Raw genomic sequence first — 19,377 nt, forward strand, 5'->3', positions numbered from 1 at the left:
CTTTGTGGGAACCGGTGAGAAAATGTGTGTGAAGATACCTTTTTGGTGTATTTTGAAAGTACACAAATTTAAGATCTTACTGCTTTATAAAGTGCTTTATGAATTATAGGAAAATAAACACATTTTAGATCTTAGAAAAAAACAAAAACAAAAAAAGTGGGCTTGTCTTCAGGGTAGCAAAGAACAAAATCTGGGATGAACAAACAATTGTGGGGGTCCTGGGGTCTGAGGGAGCCAAGATCAAGGGGCCCACCATGGAGGGGCTGGGCAGGAGGTGGCACTGTGCTCCCAGAACACCCAGATGGGACATTTCAGTCACTGGGGCCCAGAGTAGAGAACAAGCTTTCTGTGTGGCAGCTCAGCCAAGCCGTGCTCCAGGGTCTCCTTCTGAGGCCCAAGGGCCTCACACCCCTGGGAAAGTCATTTAAAAATCTGCTTTGCCCCCTACCCCAACCTGGCTCTTAGCTCCAGCTGCTGTCCCAGACCTGGCCAGGCTGTTCTCCCACCCTCTACCTCCCCTTGTCTTGGCCCATGTTCACCCTTCTCCCTGCCCATGTCCACCCTTCTCCCTATCCCAGCCTCACTCTGACTCCTGGCCCCAACCCTGACCACTCTTCATGCCTCAGAGTCTCCCCCTCAGCCCAGCCCTGCCAGCAGGCCCCATCTCCTCCTCTGACCTCAGCCTTGTCTCCGCCTCACACCCCAGGTGCCTCCAGCACGTATGCCTGAGTAAGGGGCTCCCTTCTCACCTTTCTTCATTCTTCACAATTAAGGAAACTCCACGGCTAGTGTGCATACCACCCAGGCTGGGATGCACCAAATGTCAAGTCAAAGAGGGTAGGACACTGGGGACCCTGCCTGGCGAGAAGGGGAGCTGAGCTAGGGCTGCTCCCAGACTCTGCCAGCAGCAGAAGCTGCAGCCCCCACACAGTGCCTGGCAAAGGGCATGAGCCACGGTGGTGCTGGTGGTGCTGGTGGTGCTGGCGGTTTAGGCTCCAGCACCTCAGTCCTTTCTAAAGTTCTGTGTGCACTTCCTGTGGTATAACTGTAGATATGAGATAACTGTAGATTATCTATCAGTTATGTAGATAACTGTAGATATGAGACATGTGGAGGAACATTTTTGTTAAATGTTAAACCTTTTATATTTATTTTAACATCTGTTAGAAACAATACAACCAGGCCGTTCACGGTGGCTCACACCTGTAATCCCAGTACTCACTTTGGGAGGCCGAGGCAGGTGGATCATCTGAGGTCAGGAGTTCGAGACCAGCCTGGCCAACATGGTGAAACCTGTCTCTACTAAAAATACAAAAATGTGCTGGGTGTGGTGGCCTGTGCCTGCATTCCCAGCTATTCGGGAGGCTCTGAGGCAGGAGAATTGCTTGAACCTGGGAAGTGGAGGTTGCAGTGAGCCAAGATTGTGCCACTGCACTCCAGCCTGGGTGACAAGAGCAAAATTCTGTCTAATTCTGTCTCAAAAAAAAAAAAAAAAAAAAAAGAAAGAAAGAAAGAAAGAAAAAAAAAAGAAACAATACAACCAGCTCATCGAAAGTGTGATTTCCGGGTGGGTGTGGTGGTTCATGCCTGTAATCTCAGCACTTTGGGAGGCCAAGGCAGGTGGATCACAAGGACGGGAAATCAAGACCATCCCAACTAACATGGTGAAACCCTGTCTCTACTGAAAATACAAAAAATTAGCCAGGCGAGGTGTCGCACACCTGTAGTCCCAGCTACTTGGGAGGCTGAGGCAGGAGAATGGTTTGAACCCAGGAGGCAGAGGCTGCAGTGAGCTGAGATCACGCCACTGCACTCCAGCCTGGGCGACAGAGCGAGACTCCATCTCGAAAAACAAACAAACAATAAAGTGTGATTTCTGGGACCTAGTTGCTCAGAATGATGCTGAAGTGGAATTATTTAAAGATCCACTTAGGACAAATAGTAACTCCATGCTCGGAAGGGACGCAGGTAGAGCAAAACTTATGACTGTCAAAGTGAATGAGCTGTTAATTTGGGGAAATACTGGGTTACCAGTGGACTTGGGGTGAGCTCTACAGCTAAGGATAGGGCCCAAGTTAGAACTGGGGTAAGGATGGGGTGGGCTTAGAATTGGGGTGAGGGTTAGAGCTAAAGTTCAGGGGAGGCCCCAGGTTAGGATTTGGGATTAGATGGAGGAGCACACTTGGTGCTTAAGGTTGAGAATAAACCTTAGGAATTAGGAATTGAGTTAGAATTGGGATGAGTTAGGAATTTAGTTAGAAATGGAGTTAAAGTCACTCTTCGGGTCACAAATCTTTGTGACTTTAGTAACTGAAAAGTCCATGAAACTGTGAACAAATGGGCAGGAGCTTCTCAACCCCCTAATAGGCACCCCAAGTTCAATCTGCCTTTTCCCCTAAATCCTCTTCTAGGAGCACCTGGCAGTGGCTCTGCCGGAGCTCACAACTCCAACAAGGTCAATGTACACCAATCAGATCAGAGGGACCGAGGAGTGGGCAAGCCTGCCCAGGCAGGAGAGCATGGGACAACCAGGTAAGATAATTGGGTACCAGACACGATTTCACCATTTAGCACAAGTAACTTTCTTTAATTTTCCCAACTGTCCTATGTGGTTACAGCCCATCCTCCTCCTACAGAGGAGCACAGCAGAGCAGCAAGGCTGAGTACCTTGTCAGGGTCATTAAACTTGTATGTGGCAGAGCTGGGATTTGCCTGCGGGGAGCCTGTGTCTAGACGGGCACCATCTGTGGCCCACACCATGGAGTGCATGGCCATGTGTTGGAGGACAGGCTCCGTGGTCTCTCCTTCCCGTGCCCTCCTGAGCTTCAGTCTCAGGTGATGCAGAAGGCAGGTCCCTGGAAGCTACCCCCACCTTCTAGTGCCTGTGCTTGAACTTTCATTTTAATTTTTTCATTTAGGGCAGTGCTTCTGGATCTTTTTATAATAATAATTATTATTGTCCTCTTAAGGAGCATTTTTAGCATTTTTTCCCAATTGTGCCTCCCTCTATGAAATTTTAATACCATGGATACATTGTACATTCCATAGGTAAATACAAGATTGTATCATCTGCAAATAGAGATGGTTTTACCTCTTCTTTACATGGACATATGTATGGACTGTGAGCCTTTGGAGGGTCAGAAACCATGGTAATAGCTAAGATGGTCAACTGCCCTTCCTCCCCTGCCTTTTCATCCTCTGTGGGGTGATAATACCTCTGTTGAGAATGCATGATTTAGGATAAGGCCCCACCCCCAGTTATAATGTAGGTAAGAAGTGGTCACGGGAAGGAGTGGGTGGGATGCAGGCTGCACCTCGATGTGGGTGGAGACTAGGTGGGCCAGGCAGAGGGAGACGGGAGGGAATGGAGATCCAGGTCTCTGAGGACACACTCCCCTGCAGTGGCCTTGATCCTGGTCCCAGGCACAGGCACAGGCTGAGCCTGGGCCTGGGGGAGGAATGGGGCCAATACCATCATTTATTTTTGTCTCTGAATCCAGATGTCAGCTCCAGACCCGCTGGACCTGAATAAAGCAAATACCTGTGCAGACTCTGTTGAGAGAAGAGTCTAGAATTTCAAGAGATTCTCCCCATACTAAAAGCAAACAAACAAAAACAAAATGAAACAACCAAACAAAAACAAAAACCAGAAAGTTTGGAAGTCTCTATTTACCCTTACAAAATGCATTTGCTGTCAAGTGAGGGGAAAATTCCTTCATTCTTGGCTCAGGGAACTTCCTTAAACTGAGACCAGCTGCCTGGACTATGCTAAATTCAGTTTATAAATATTATACATATCCCAAACTTGATAGCCAAGCAGATTACAAAAGCTAGCTAGCTAACCACAGAAATTTTCCAAAAAGCTAGCCAGTCAGACAAGTATGAGATATTGTGAAATCCTGTGTTGCTTGTCTGATTTCCTGAAATCATTCATCTCAGACTGAGCGCAGAGGGCCTGGGGGTGGAATTTAGGAGCACTATCTCCTACCGTTCTAGAGCCTTAAAGCCCTGCCTGACCCCAGCTTGGATTGACTGCATAGTAAGTCAGACCTACCAGCTGGATGCAGTGGCTCACACCTATAATCCTAGCACTTCAGGAGGCCGAGGCAAGTGGCTCTACGGTCATGAAGAAGGTGGAGACATTGAGGCCCTAAGCAATTTTAAAAAGAACACGTTAGCAAATGTCCAGCACTATGGTTTCTTACCTTCACTCAGGGTCCACAAGGCCTCACGTTCTGACAGGTCTTATCAGACAAATTGCACTCAGTCATGCTTCATTCATTTTCCTCGGAGAGTTTCCAGGTTACATAGAACTGAGATAATCTCCCCACCACGCCATCATCTGCCACGAAGACACTCCATGTTTGTGCTTGCAATACATTCTCATACGGATCAATATTAGATTTTCAGGTGCTCTTTGCATTTTGCAACTATTGCTCAAGCTGGAGACCCTGAAAGAGCACTAGCTTCAGAGTCAAAGACCCCTGGGTTCCAGATTCAGCTGAGAGACAGTGAGCACGTCACTAGCCCACTGTGATCCTGTATCCTAGTTGTGTAATCACCTATTTCCCATCAATTGCGAGGCTGGAGAGAAAAGTGCCCACTCTGGCCAGTACACAGTAGGAGCTTACTAAGCTTAAGCTCTCTTCCTTCCCCACTATCCTAATGTATTAGGGGAAAGACAGAGATGTGGGGAATGGCACCTGGGAGGCTCCAGCTGTATGCTTCACAATCCTACCAATGAAAAATCTGAATTAGGCTTCAGTTTACCTTCTACAAAATGAGAAAGGGCAGGAGTGGGTAGGAAGAAGAGGAGCTGGGCTTTGTTAGTTTAAACTGGGCCAGTCTGATTGTGTGAGGCGGGCTTCACTGTCGGGTCCAGCCCACTCCCCAGCCAGGGCTTTGCGTGCTCTGAATGTCTTTTGGCCAAGTCCAAGGCTGCCCAGGGTCCGGGTGGGGAGGCGGGGTGGAGGATACTGGGGTAGGGGTGGAGAAGCAGTTCCCCCATATAACCTGCAGGAGCACCAGAGCAGCGTGGGAGCCGAGGGTTCCGCTCCAGCCTTCCTGGAGACCCGGGCAGGGCGGGGTAGGGCGAGGCAGAGGTGGTGCACACCGCTCGGCTGCGCAGCGGCACAAGCGCGACTGCGGATCAGTCCACACCGTTTGAAATGGACACATGGGTCTTCTGGCTAATATTCTCTCTTTGCCAGGGTGATCATATGCTTTATCATCCAAGTCCAGACACTTTGGAGAGTGAAAGGGGCACTATAATAATTGCACCGGGACAACAGATAAAACCTTAGAGGCACCTTGCAAACAAGAACATAGGGTCACCCTACCCTCCGGTCACTTTTTCTTCCTTGTTTCCATTCTTTCTTTTAATTTTTTTTTTTTTTCTTTTTAAACACACAGCATTCTCTTTCCCTGAGCATCATTGTCTTTGCAAATGGTCTTGCAATCGGGACATTTTCGACCTGGCAGCATCTGCTTTTGCAGCTTGAGTCTGAACAGTCTCTCTGAACCCACCCCAAAGGCTGGTTTTAGCTTCCAGTCAGAAGACTCTGTTCCCTGGCTTGCCATCCCCATGACTCAAGAATTAAAGGTGTCAGAAGATGTCAGAGGTGGGACAGTGGCCCTTATCTCAACTTTGGTGCCTCTTTGCTAAATGTATTCCTGTATTTTTTTTTTTTTTTTGAGACGGAGTCTCTCTGTGTCGCCCAGGCTGGAGTGCAGTGGTGCAATCTCGGCTCACTGCAAGCTCTGCCTCCCGGGTTTCAATAATTCTTCTGCCTCAGCCTCCCAAGTAGCTGGTACTATAGGCGCATGCTACCATGCCTGGTTAATTTTTGTATTTTTGGTAGAGATGGGGTTTCACCACGTTGGCCAGGCCTGTCAGAAAGTCCTGACCTCAGGTGGTTTGCCTGCCTCAGCTTCCCAAAGTGCTGGGATTACAGGCGTGAGCCACTGCACCCGGCCCTATTCCTGTAATTTTGTTCTGAGTGCTCATGTCCTTTGTCTCTTTGAATTTACTATATTGGTTTATTGAATTGCAAGTAGACAAGTCCCATTAAGCAGGATTCTTATATTTCCAAGATCATCTCATTACTCCATTCAACCCCAAATTAGCATGCCATTTATCCCCTTGTTTCTGAACCCTCTTCACTTAATAGTCTCATAAACATCCATCCATCGCAAAAAGGACTCTAACTGTTCTCACTTCCATTTTTGGTTGATTCATTGCTATCTAAGTAATGATTTGTCTGGGGGAGTCATTAGCAGAGAACTGTGCCCTTAAATTTAGTTTTATAGTTGGATTCTGCTAGTTAATATCTCTCTCTCTGTCATTCTCACATTGCAACGAACGACTATGGGTCTTAACCTAAAATCGAGGTTAGAAATTTGGTTTTATCTGAATAAGATATTAATAGATAATGTGAGAAAAATAATTTACTGAAACTTTTCTCAGCTAAGAATGACACTCATGGTCACAAATATGTATGTATGCAAGTGGAAAATTGGGCTGTAAATATATAAATTCTTAAAATATTATGTTTAGAGACAAGATTTTCCTTTTTTTTCTTTTTAGTAAAGTACTTTTGCAATGGTTGGAATGATTGTGTCTCTTTTAAAAGTCACGTTGGAACTTAAACCCCAATGTGATAGCATTAAGAGGTGGAGTCTTTAGGAGATGACTAAGTCGTGAGGGAGGAGCCCTCTCATGAATGGGATTAGTGACCTTATGAAAGGGCTTGAGGGAGCTACCTAGCTCGCTTTTCTTCTTTTGCTTTTCTGTCTTTTCCATCAAGTTAGGACACAGTGTTCAAGGTGCCATCTTGGAAGCAGACAACAGCCCTCACTAGACTACAAACCTGCTGGTCCCTCGATCTTGGACTTCCCACCCACCAGAACTGTGAGAAATACATTTTTATTCTTTACCCATTACCCAGTTTCAGATATTTTGTTATAACACCATAAATGGACTAAGACGGTATCTTATATACAGTGAGGTGCATATACCTTAAGTTACAACTTTGTACTATTGTTTTTTGGTTTGTTTTTGAGATGGAGTCTTGTTCTGTTGCCCAGACTGGAGTGCAGTGGCAAGATCTTGGCTCACTGCAACCTCTGCCTCCCGGGTTCAAGTGATTCTCCAGCCTCAGCCTCCTGAGTAGCTGGGATTACAGGTGTCTGCCACCACGCCTGGCTAATTTTTGTATTGTAGTAGAGATAGGGTTTCACCATGTTGACCAGGCTGGTCTCAAACTCCTGACCTCAAGTGATCCACCCACCTCGGCCTCCCAAAGTGCTGGGATTACAGGTGTGAGGCACCGTACCTGGTCAACTCCATAGTATTTACATATGTGCACACTCATGTGACCACCACTCAGCTCAAGATACAGAATCAGCACAGAGGGCTCCCTCTTGCCCCTTTTCAGTTGCTATTCCCTCAAAGTTAATCAGGATCCTGACCTTTGTCACCATGGGTTAGTTTCACCTGTTCTTGAACTTCATATAAGTGGAATCATTCAGTATGTGCACGTTTGTGGCTGGCTTCTTTCATTCAACATAATCCTGTGAGATTTAGCCTTGTTTTGGGTACTGGTAGTTGTTTATTTTTCTGGTTGTGTAGTTTTCCATATTCCATTTATTACCCTTCTATTTTTATGTCTAACTCAGTGTCTTGTGGGGTCTATTGGTCATTTTTAGCTAGATTGATATTGAACATCTTATCAATGGAGCTTAGGACAGTTTTAGAAGACAAAAGCCTAATAAACCCAAGCCCCCCAATCTTAAGCCAAGCTTCCTTCTCACGCCTGCTTCGTTGCTCTTCTTCGTGTGGAATTTTTTTCCCTCACAAAACTGATGGAAATTAAGAAACCCAAAAGCTCTTCATCATATTATCAGCTTAGGGACTCTTGTTATCTGCATAATAGGGTAGATATTTATAATCTGAAATGTTAAAATAACTATAGCAAACACTTACATAGCACTAACTGCTGTTCAAAGTGCTTTACATATTTTACCTCAAAACAACTCTGTGAAATAGACACTATTATTGTCATCCCCACATTTTAGATGGGGAAATGGAGTTATAGCGAGACCACATAACTTTCCCAAGGTGGTGGAGCCGGGACTTGAACCTGTGTTTTCTGGTTTTAGAGCCTGCACCCTTCACCACCACACCATATTGTGAGGCATGATACTTCCTGTGGTTAAAGTGTTTTCTTCTATTTACTTGGGAGCATTTTCTGAATAATTTGAATCTTATAAATTTGCTTCAAAGAATACAAGTAAATTGAAATGGAAGATCTAATATAGAATGTGTGGCATTCATGAATAAATTATAGGCATCTCTGGTTTTAAATAATAATCATTTGCTTCTCTTGTGACTTTTGTCAGCAGGGCTGTAATGCACTCGCCTCATTTTCCTTCTCTTCAATAGGAGGAGGTGGGCTCAGAGACAGGCACAATTTATCATAAAATCTCATCACACTTTCCCTCACCATCTGGAAGCTGGAGACAGGTTTGTGAAGTCTTGGTTGAGAAAGAGTTGAATGCCACTTGTGGCATAGCAAGTTTTAAAAAGATGGTTTTACTCTTCAGTTCTGTTGCACAGGGCCCTGTGAGTTTTGACAATTAACATATGTGGCCAAGAGTTTTCTCACAAAGATTATCAGGGTTCTAGAGGAAATTATCTTCCAGTTTTAGTCTGCTGCTAAAGTGCTACATTTCTTTATAGATGAACTAATTAATTCTTGGTCACTTGTTTTTATTAGACATTTCTCTGCCTCTTTATGCTATGCTTTGTCTCTTTATGCCCAGCCCCAGGTTTTTCCTTCTAACTGCAAGAAACAGATCATTGAAATATTCTCTCTCAAACTCCTGGGTTCAAGTGATCTTCCCCTGTCTGCCTCCTGAGTAGCTGGCATTACAGGTGTGCACCACTGTATACACACACACACAAACACACACATAGACACACAGACATCCTCATGTATACACACACACATAGATATACACATATCCACACATACTCATTAGATATACATTTACACACACAAACCCACACATGCACAAACACATATACACACCTTGTTTCCATCTTCTTCTCAGGACTTGGGGCTCTCAGAGAGTAGAAAGAGTCTTGTACTATGAGTCCAGGATCAACTGTGCAACCCTGCCCAAGTGTCCTCCCTCTTGTTTATAATAACAAACATCCTTACCCACCAATTAGGGTTATTTTGAAGACAAAACAGAAAAAATAACAGAATGATGGCATGTTGTATAGTAAAAAAAAAAAAGTAACCTTGGCCAAAAAGAGGTCTGGCCTTTGTCCTAGACTCCTGGGAGGTGACCATCAACATGTAATATCTGATAGGAATATCTTTGCCTGGGGATCTTGGCTCATGATGGATGGTCTAATAATAAGATTTAGGGTGGGGACTAGCCAGGCCAGGAAAAGCGACTACCTGATTTAGAGTTCAGGCTTTAGGTCACCCCTGGAAGGACTGGAGACTGGAAACTGAGAGCAGCCACATGGACGATCAAGCATGCCTCTGTGATGAAGTTCCAGTAAAAATCCTGAACACTGAGGCTTGAGGGAGCCTCACTGGCTGGGAATACTCCATGTGTATTGGTACATAGGAAAGCCAGGAGGGTAATGCACTCTGACTGCATGGGGAAGGGATAATGGACACTCCATGCCTGGTGCCCTCCTGGACTCAGCCCTGTGCCTTTCTTCCCCTGGCTGATTTTAATCTGTATCCTTTCTGTGTAATCAAGCCATAACTATGAGTATAACAGATTTCTGTGGGTTGTAGCCAGTTCTTAGAGGTAAGCAAGCAGAGTTGATCTACTGCCTGCTTGAAAAAACTATTTAAAAATCCCTAAACTGAAGAAGGCCAGAGCTGTCATGAATCTGACCCAACAGATTTTGAAGCCAAAGCTGAGGGCATTTGAAGCCAAAGCCTGGCCAGAGATGAGGCTCCTGGGAGGGAACAGGTGCAGTCCTGCTCAGGCTGCAGTGTCCCAGGGCTACAGCTGGACAAGGGCTCCCTCTGGGTCACAGCTTCCAGGGACAGAGTTTAGGGCAGGTCAACTGTCTGATTTATAGGACTCTGGTGATGAACTCAGCTGGGAAACTGTAATGGGAAGGGAATGGTTTTGCTTTTCCAAATCATCTACCCCCTGCATGCTTGGATCCACATTGGAACTCAGTGTGGAAACTGCCTTTGAACAGCCTACGCCTGAACTCTGGGTCATGTGTCCGGTTTCCTGGCCTCCAGCTTTGTTCACTCCTTACCTCTACCCATCACTGATGCCAGATCCATCCTCCCAAATATCCTTTCATCATGTTACCCTCCCCACCACCTCATGACACCTTCTATACAACAGGAAATGCCTCTCACCTCAACCTGGCATTCAAGGTTCTTTCTGATGTGGCCCACCTCTCACCACCCCACCCTGTGGGCCCTGCCTAATTGGATCAATTTTTCCTATCCATGAGCTGAACTTTCCCACCTCCATACTGTTGCTTACACTGTGACCTTCCTGTGCATGTTCTTTTCCTCCCTCTTCCCAAGTCTAAATGCTATAGACTGAATGGTGTCTCCTGAAAATTCATACTTGGAGCCCTAACCCCCTATGTGATTGTATTTGGAAACAGGACTCTTAGGAGGTAAAGTGAAGTGAGGGAGGAGGGGCAGAGCAAGATGGCTGCATAGTAGTCTCTACCAATCATTCCCACTGCGAGGTGGCTGGCTTCAGCTGAGACTCAGCACATTCCCAGCTATGGTGGCTAAGGTGAGAGATTTCTTTTGCTTGAGAAAAGCAGAGGGAAAGCTAAAAGGGACTTTGTCTTGCAGCTTAGGTACCTGCCTGGCCACAATGGGGTAGAGAGCACCAAATGGGCTCTTGTGGTCACTAACTTTAGGCGTTGGCTATTAGACAGCATTTCTGGGCCTGCCCTGGGCCAGAGGGGAGCCCACTGCACTGAAGGGTGAGGCCCAGGCCTGGAAGCATTCACCACAAGTGACTTAAGAGCCCTTGGGCCCTAAGTAAACATCAGCAGTAGCCTGGCAGCACTCCCTGTGGGCCTGTGGTGGTGGCCACAGGGTGAGGCTCCTCTGCCTGTGGAAAGGGAAAGGCAGAGTGGGAAGGACTTTGTCTCACGGTTTCGGTGTCAGCTCAGCTGCCTTAGAATAAAGCACCAGGTAAATTTCTAAGGTTTTTGACTCCAGTCTCTGGCTCGCAGACAGCATCTCCGGACCCAGCAGGGCCTCAAGAAACTCATTGCCCTGAAGGGAAAGACACCAGCCTGGCTGGCTTTGCCATCTTCTGACTGTAGGGCCCCAGGGCCTCGAGTGAACATAGGCAATAGCCAGGTAGTGTTGACAGGGCCTTGAGTGAGACCCAGTGCTTTGCTGGCTTTAGGTCTGACCCAGTGCAGTCCCAGTAGTGGTGGCCATAGGGATGTTGTGTCAGCCCACCCCCAGCTCCAAGTGGCTCAGAAGAGAGAGAGAGAGAGAGAGAGAGAGAGAGAGAGACTGACTGACTGTTTTTTGGAGAGAAATTACAGGTAGCGAATAAGAGTCTCTGTTGTCTGGTAGCCCAGAGAATTCTTCCAGATCTTATCTGAGACCACCAAGACAGTTCCTCTATGAGTCTGCCAGAACCATAGCATAACTGGGCTTGGAGCGTCCCCTAAGAAAGATACAGTTTAGAGCACAACACCCACATCCTTTCAAATACCTGGAAAGCCTTCCCAAGGGTGGGTACAAACAAGCCCAGACTGAGAAGACGGTGGCAGCTTGAAATCAGCCATGGAATATTTACACCACAGAAAATGGCAAACACTACAGAACAGACTCTGTTCCTGCCCCGACAGAGAGCCCCTTGGGTAACAACAGCACACCACTGCCCCGTCCCTGAGCGGAGCGCTGTGTGTTGCAGCAGAGTGGGGGACGGGTGTCTTCTCCCTTGGGCTACAGAATACATATTTTTTTCCTCAGCATATGGATCATTCTCAAGGATAGACCATATGTTAGGCCACACGACATGTCTTAAAACATTAGAAAAAAATGAAATAATATCAAACATCTTCTCTGATCACAATGGAATAAAACTAGAAGTTAGTAACAAGAGAAATGTTGGAAACTATACAAACACATGGAGATTAAATAATATGCCCTGGAATGACCAGTGGGTCAATGAAGAAATCAAGAAGGAAATTGAAACATTTCTTAAATGATAATGGAAACACAACATGTCAGAACCTACGGGATACGACAAAAGCAGTACTAAGAGGGAAGTTCATGGCTGTAAACACCTACTTTTAAAAAGTAGAAAAGCATCAAATAAACAACCTAACAATGCATCTTAAAGAAATAGAAAAGCAAGAGCAAACCACTCAAATTTAGTAGAAGAAAAGAAATAATAAAGATCAGAGCAAAAATAAATGAAATTGAAATGAAGAAAACAAAGCATCAATGAAAAGAAAAGTTGGTTTTTGGAAAAGATAAACAACATTGACAAACTTTTAGCCTAAGAAAAAAAGAGAGAAGACCCAAGTGAATAAAATCAAAGATGAAAAAGGAAACATTACAACTGATATCACAAAAATTCACAGGATCACTAGTGGTTATTATAAGCAACTATATGCAAAGAAATAGGAAAACCTACTAAAAATGGATACATTTCTAGACACATCCAGCCTACCAAGATTGAACCATGATGAAATCCAAAACCTGAACAGACTGATAAGAAATAATGAGATCGAAGTGGTAAGAAAAAGTCTCCCAGCAAAGAAAAGTCTGGGACCTGGTGCTTCACTGCTGAATTCTACCAAACATTTAAAGAAAAACTCATACAACCTTACCCAAACTATTCCAAAACTAGAGAACTTACCCAAACTATTCCAAACTCATTCCACAAAGCTAGTATTACTCTGATACCAAAACCAAAGATACATCCAAAACAGGGAACTACAGGCCAATATCACTGATGAATATTGATGCAAAAATCTTCCACAAAATATTAGCAAATTGAATTCATCAACACATTAAAGTTGGGGTGCAGTGTCCCAGGTTCATTCAACCCTTCCCCTTTTCCTGTAAGTGTCTACTTTGGCTGTGCTCCCAGGTGGCAGCCGTGGTGGCAATGTTGGTGCATGGGCCTCCCAGGACAAGGGGAAAGCGAGTGTGCCCTTCTCTTGCCTCCTGCCAGGTGTCTGTAGCCTGGCACCAGCTCTGGCCAGGTCTTCAAGCAAGGGACCTGGAGATGTTATTTTCCAATTTCTGGATTGGGAAATGGAGGTAAATTCTGGGTACTCGAGTCAGAACTAAGATGAGGCTGAATCAGGGGAGTCTGGGGTCCTGAGAGGCAGAGACCTGAAACCCTCTAGAGCATGTGGGGAGCTGGGTGTGTGTTCTGGCCGGTTGCTTCTCCCTGTGCCTCAATGTTCCAGGTACCCTTCGAGGGGCTGAGATCCTGGGGGTGCCTGGAGCCTGACTGCATGGCCTGGCCACCCTGATGACCTTGTGTTTTCCATGACAGGCCAGCAAGGCCAAGGAGAATGGCTCCGACAGTTTCATGCACTCCATGGAGCCACAGCTGGAGCAGCAAATGGAGACCACTCAGAGCCTGGTGGACTCCTATGTGGCCATTGTCAACAAGACCGTGTGGGACCTCATGGTTGGTCTCATGCCCAAAACCACCATGCGCCTCATGATCAACGATGTGCATGCACTGCCTCATGGGGTCAGAGGCTCCTGTGGCACTGGGAACCCAGGTGGCCCTGTTGGCCTGGGGGAGATGCCAACCAGCCCTATGAGACCAGGTCTAGAGAGAGGGGCATGGTCCAGACCAGAGCTGTCCCATAGAACTATAACGGGACTGGGCATGGTGGCCCATGCCTATAATCCCAACACTTTGGGAGGCCAAGGCAGAAGGATTGCTTGAGCCCAGGAGTTTGAGAACAGCCTTGGGCAACATAGTGAGACCTGGTGTCTACAAAAAAATTCAAAAAATAGCTGGGCCTGGTGGTGGCATGTGCTTGTAGTGCTAGCTACTCAACAGGCTAACCTTGGAGGATCACTTTGAGCCCAGGAGGTTGAGGCTTCAGTGAGCATTGATCTCACCCACTGTACTCCAGCCTGGCAACAGAGTGAGATCCTGTCTCCAAAAATTAAAAACTGAGTAGATAGGTGTCCTGGTGGCATGATGGGTCCTGGGTCCCCTCCCAGATCTGTGACCTAGTACAGGTGACTTTTCCTCTGGACCTCTTTCCCTATCTGAGTGAGAAAAGGGCGGTGGGGAGGCAGGTCTTTGAGTCTAAGTGGTGTAGAAGCCGTGTCTGAAAAGCCATACTCAGGGCTCCAAGTCCAGCACACAGCCCCAGTAGGGCCTGGTGGGGTGGCCAGTGGGGCACAAGCATGAGGTCCCAACCTCCTTCCCTCTTTGCCCACTCTCAGACCAAGGAGTTCATCTTCTCGGAGTTGCTGGCCAACCTGTACTCATGTGGGGACCAGAGCACGCTGATGGAGGAGTTGGCACAGTAGGCACAGCGGTGCAATGAGATGCTGTGCACACACCATGTGCTGAAGGAGGCACCTGGCATCATCGGAGACATCAACACGACCATCAGCATGACCACCATCAGCACGCCCATGGGGGCCTGTGGACAACTCATGGCTGCAGGTGCAGAGCGTCCCAGCCGGACGCAGGTACCAGGGCTGGCCCCCACAGCCCCAAAGCCTCCCAGCCTGCATGACTGAAGCTGTGGGCTCTTGGAACAGGCTCCATGTCCAAGCTGGCAGACATGGGTGCTCTCTGGAGCTGTCAGAGAGGGCAGAGAGCTCGTGGTTTACGGTGTAGGTGCTGGGAACTTGGAGGGGGTTGTATACGGGGCTGGACTCTGAGGCTGCCAGAAGCCTAGGAACATCCTCCTGGGCACACTGTACCTGTCGTGCAGTCTGAGCCATGCTGCCAGGGCAGGGCATCCAGCTCCCAGCCTGGGAGTGCCGAGAGCCGAATCCACTGCACAGCAGGGGTGATAGTCAGGGTCCCACCTCCTCTGTCTGTCAGCAATCCAGTGGCGATCTAGGATAAAATCTTGAGAGTCCCATACACATGGTTATCCCACAACACACCTCACAGGCCAGGCAGGAACACACAGGCCCCTTCCCTCCCTCCCAGGTACCATCATAGCTGCTAGCGTGTGACTGAAGGCAGGGTCTCTGGCCCCCACTGAGGCACTACCACAGGCCAGTGGGCTCATACACCTTGGCCTGTTGCTCCTAGGGGTTGCCTGTGCTATTCAGCCAAGAGGACCACAGTGCCTGCTGGCCCAGCTGAGCTCTGCCTAGCGAGCCCACCCACCTCCCCTCCCACGGACAATCCCTCTTACGCTTTTCCCAGCAGGAAAGGCCCAGCCTCACCTATGCGACCTGTGGACCCCACAACCAGCTGAGGCTCCCCTCTTAGACTTATAAGTCTATGGCCAGTGGCATCTGGCTGCCAACACTCCCTTCCTCCCCCAGGGTCCCTTCAGAGGGTCCTGGGCTTTCTGACCACCCAGAGGGGGCTCTGGCACTCACTCCAGTCATCCATCCCTTTTAGCTTCACCAACCTGGGTCAAGCAGTGTTCCTTCTCTATCAGGCCTGGTGGCTGTTGGGTGAGGCACCCCAAGGTAAGAGGTGGCCCTGGGCCAGTGGTTTGGAAGGCAGGGTGACCAGAGAAGAGGGAAACCCAAGGGGGCTGAGTATTGGTCTGAACTGTGGGTGCAGTGCCTGGGTGCTGTGGGAGAGGCCAGTGTGTGTGGGCTGGGGAGGGCCGCCGCAGTCCCCATGTACTACCTGTGAAGCTCCAGTTCCTCCCTTCTTCTTCCTCCCCTTTCCCTTCCAGTCCCTCTTTCCAGGAACCTTGCCACACCTGCACGCTCCCCTCCGCGGCCCTCCCACAGCTGCCGCAGCACGCCCGTGCTCTGTGCTTGCCTCACCAGCTCTCTGCTCACTTTTCTCTCTCCTGTTTTCTCTCTGCTTCTCTCCAACTGCCAGCTGATCGGGTCAGGAAGTTCATCCGGACCAGAGAGCCCCAGCCCCACTTCGACCTTTAAACAGATCCTCCTCTTCTCAGAGGTCTCCCTTTCCAAGCCTGCCTGGGTGAGTGTCCTGTGACTTGACAGTGGCTCCCCAGCCCAAAGCCAGCCCCCTTCATCTGTGACTTAGTCTGTTGTAGTGCTGAGCTGACACATCCAGGTGTGACGTTGCTGAAACGTTGTGCCCCTTCTGTGGCACGCCCTGCCGTTCTATAAATATCTATAAATACTCATATATATATATGCGCACGCGCGCGCGCGCACACACACACACACACACACACACACACACCCCTACACATGGCCGACTGCCTCACCTCTAGCGCTGGGAATCAGTCACCGTGCTGTCCTTGTGGAGTCTTGTGGCCCAACAAGAGGAAGCTGTCCCCTGACATTGCCTCTCAAAAGTGCGCCACCTCCAGTGAGCCTCCCTGTCATGCCTGGCCTGTGGACAACCAGCCCCCACCATCCCTCCCACCCCCCAACAGGCATGGGGGCGCTGTGCAGGCAGCTGTGTGGACTGACAGTCTCTACCAGTCCTGCTGTCCCTCGGCTGAGAATCAAACCCATTTCTGGATGACGGGGAATGTGTCCTCTGCTGGCTGTGTTCTCTGTGGAGCTCAGTGGAGGGAAAAGGCCAAGCCATTTCTAGGGTGCTGTTGGGAGCAGTGAAAAGGCCACACCCTTTCCAAGGGACACTTTTCCTAGAAAGCCCCTGGAGCTTAGGTGAAGCCAGCTCTGGCCACTAGAGAGCAGAGCCATGAACTCAGCCTGGAGGAGTCTGCGGGGCAGCAGGCACTCTGGAGGGACAGATGGAACAGGTCACCAGGTGCACTGGAGGGACAGACAGAACAGGCCACCAGGTGCAGACAGGCAAGGGAGGCAGCAGGGGCACGGAACGGAAGAAGCCTGGGGTGGATGGAAGTCGGTGCCCTTGGGTGCTGGTGTCTGTCTTCCCGGCCACCGCTAGATGAGGCTTCTGAGCCTGTTGGCTGTCAGGGCTGGACTGTGCCCCATAGGCGCCATGGCAGTCCCCGTGAAATCCACCAGGGTCACCAGGCAGCATACAGGTAACAGGCCTGGAATGTCCCCAACAGCCCAGCAGGACATGCTCAGATACTCGGGGGCTCCTCGTTCAGTGGCACAAACTCCAGGACCCAGTGAGGGAAACAGGAACACATCAGGCTGAGCAGTATGGATACATCTATTTATTCTAAACTGAAAAGCAAAATAAACAGTTGCATCAGCAGGGAGCCACAACCTCATCCCCATCTCCTTCCTCTGTCCTATGCTATCAATAAGTTTCCCAGCCGCAAATAATTATTAGAACCTCCTCCCCATATGCCAGCTCCAACCTCCATGAGGTACAATACAGGGGGTGGCCCTACCCCCCGGAATATACAAAATGTTACACAGATACTATATGTACACTGGGGAAGGGGGGCCACCCCAGCAGCCCGTGCCCTCGCCTGCTCTCCTGTTGGCCCCACTGTCCCACCTCAGCTGCCTCTCTGAATAAGAAGATGGGAACTCCCCTGAGGGAAAAGTTGCTTTGGTGAGAGTAGGGAGGCCATCAGGCCTCCTCCAAACAAACCAGCTCCACCAGCCTCTGGTTCTTCAATAACAATCGTCATCATCCAGAAATTTAAGGACTCAGCCGTGGTCAAGGTGGCAAAGGGTCTGTCTCCCCCCATTAGACAGAGGTCTTGTCTTGCTACCCTAATGGTAAAGGGGTGACTGGGAAGCGGTGGTAGGGACATGGTGGGGGCGGAGACTCCAGTCCCACTTCTCCAGGCTTATGCTGACAGGGGCCTGCTTTTGTTTATTTTTATTTTTATCCCATGACTTATTTTTTAATCCCATGACTTCTTTTTCATAATACTTCTTTTAACTTTTCACAAAACTTTATTCTACTTTTCTTCCACAACTTTTTTGCCACAATTTTTCCACAGCTGATCTACATATTCACATTTTCTAAATATCAGCTTTGGTTTTGGAACTGATTCTTTTTTTTCATTTCTGTAAAACCTATCAGGTTTAATCAAATACTTTTAAAATGATTATATATTGCAATCTTTAAATAGGTATTTTCTTTACTTCCTACAGAAATTCAAATTTATTCAGTTGAACTCACACTTTAAAGTTCTATGTTTCTGATAAACTCTAACCTTCTAATGTTGTCTTCTCAGCCAATTGAAAGCTGCCTTATACTGAATGAGGAAGAGAACAAATACTTGGCTGAATGAGGTATTGCAAAAGACTGCATGAACTTTGAAGAAAAACTTAAGTTATTATAATATAATTTCTATTCTTTTTTTTTTTTTTTTTTTTTTTTTTTTTTTTTTTTTTTTTTTTTTTTTTTTTTTGAGACGGAGTCTCGCTCTGCCACCCAGGCTGGGGTGCAGTGGCCAGATCTCAGCTCACTGCAAGCTCCGCCTCCCAGGTTCACGCCATTCTCCTGCCTCAGCCTCCCGAGTAGCTGGGACTACAGGCGCCCGCCACCTCACCCGGCTACTTTTTTGTATTTTTTAGTAGAGACGGGGTTTCACCGTGTTAGCCAGGATGGTCTCGATCTCCTGACCTTGTGATCTGCCCGTCTCGGCCTCCCAAAGTGCTGGGATTATAGGCTTGAGCCACCTCGCCCGGCCTTCTTTTTAGCTTTTTTTAAAAAAAATTACAAAATACCTACACAAAGAGTGGTATTTCAGTTAATACAGTACATTTCTTTTCCAGACTGACATTGAGCTTCAACATGCCAGTGTGTGATTTCATCCATAGGTACCTGATGAACACATTATTGTCAGATTGGTTACAGATGCTAAACACTATCTGAAGGTCATTCCTAGTCATTTATATTTATCAGGGTAAAAGTGAAGTGACTTGAACTATAAAAATACCTTTGAAATAATTTATCAATGTATTAGGTAAACCCAGTTTCAGAATTATAAAGAAAAACTGTGAGACCAAACAAGGGAGCTAATTAACAGTGGTATGATTTCTAGCCCAAGGCTCTAAAATAGACAATTTGGAAGAGTCAGTTGAAGTCACAAGGACTAAATATTTGCACCCTTTCAGTGAATACAGGCAAACCTATTATTCCATCTGTAAAATTGTATTATTGCTCTCCTACTAATGTCATATGTATAAAAGTACCATGAGGATGCCAAATGCTAAAAATGGAGATGGTCTAGTAACTAGAAATGCCCACCCCAGGGAGCGCACATACATCTCTCCCTACATCCTAATAAAGTGACGTATTTTGGAACACACACATTAGAAC

At 47.6% G+C, this 19,377-nt stretch overlaps 1 protein-coding gene across 1 annotated transcript in view; it reads right to left on the bottom strand.

Moving 5' to 3' along the window:
* The window catches only part of STOML1 (stomatin like 1), a 158,709-nt gene that overhangs the window by 64,647 nt on the left and 74,685 nt on the right, over positions 1 to 19,377 (bottom strand). The gene's annotated exons all lie outside the window — the stretch shown is intronic.

The sequence above is a fragment of the Macaca thibetana genome, chromosome 7 (genome assembly GCF_024542745.1).
Source record: "Macaca thibetana thibetana isolate TM-01 chromosome 7, ASM2454274v1, whole genome shotgun sequence".
Taxonomy (NCBI): Eukaryota; Metazoa; Chordata; class Mammalia; order Primates; family Cercopithecidae; genus Macaca; species Macaca thibetana.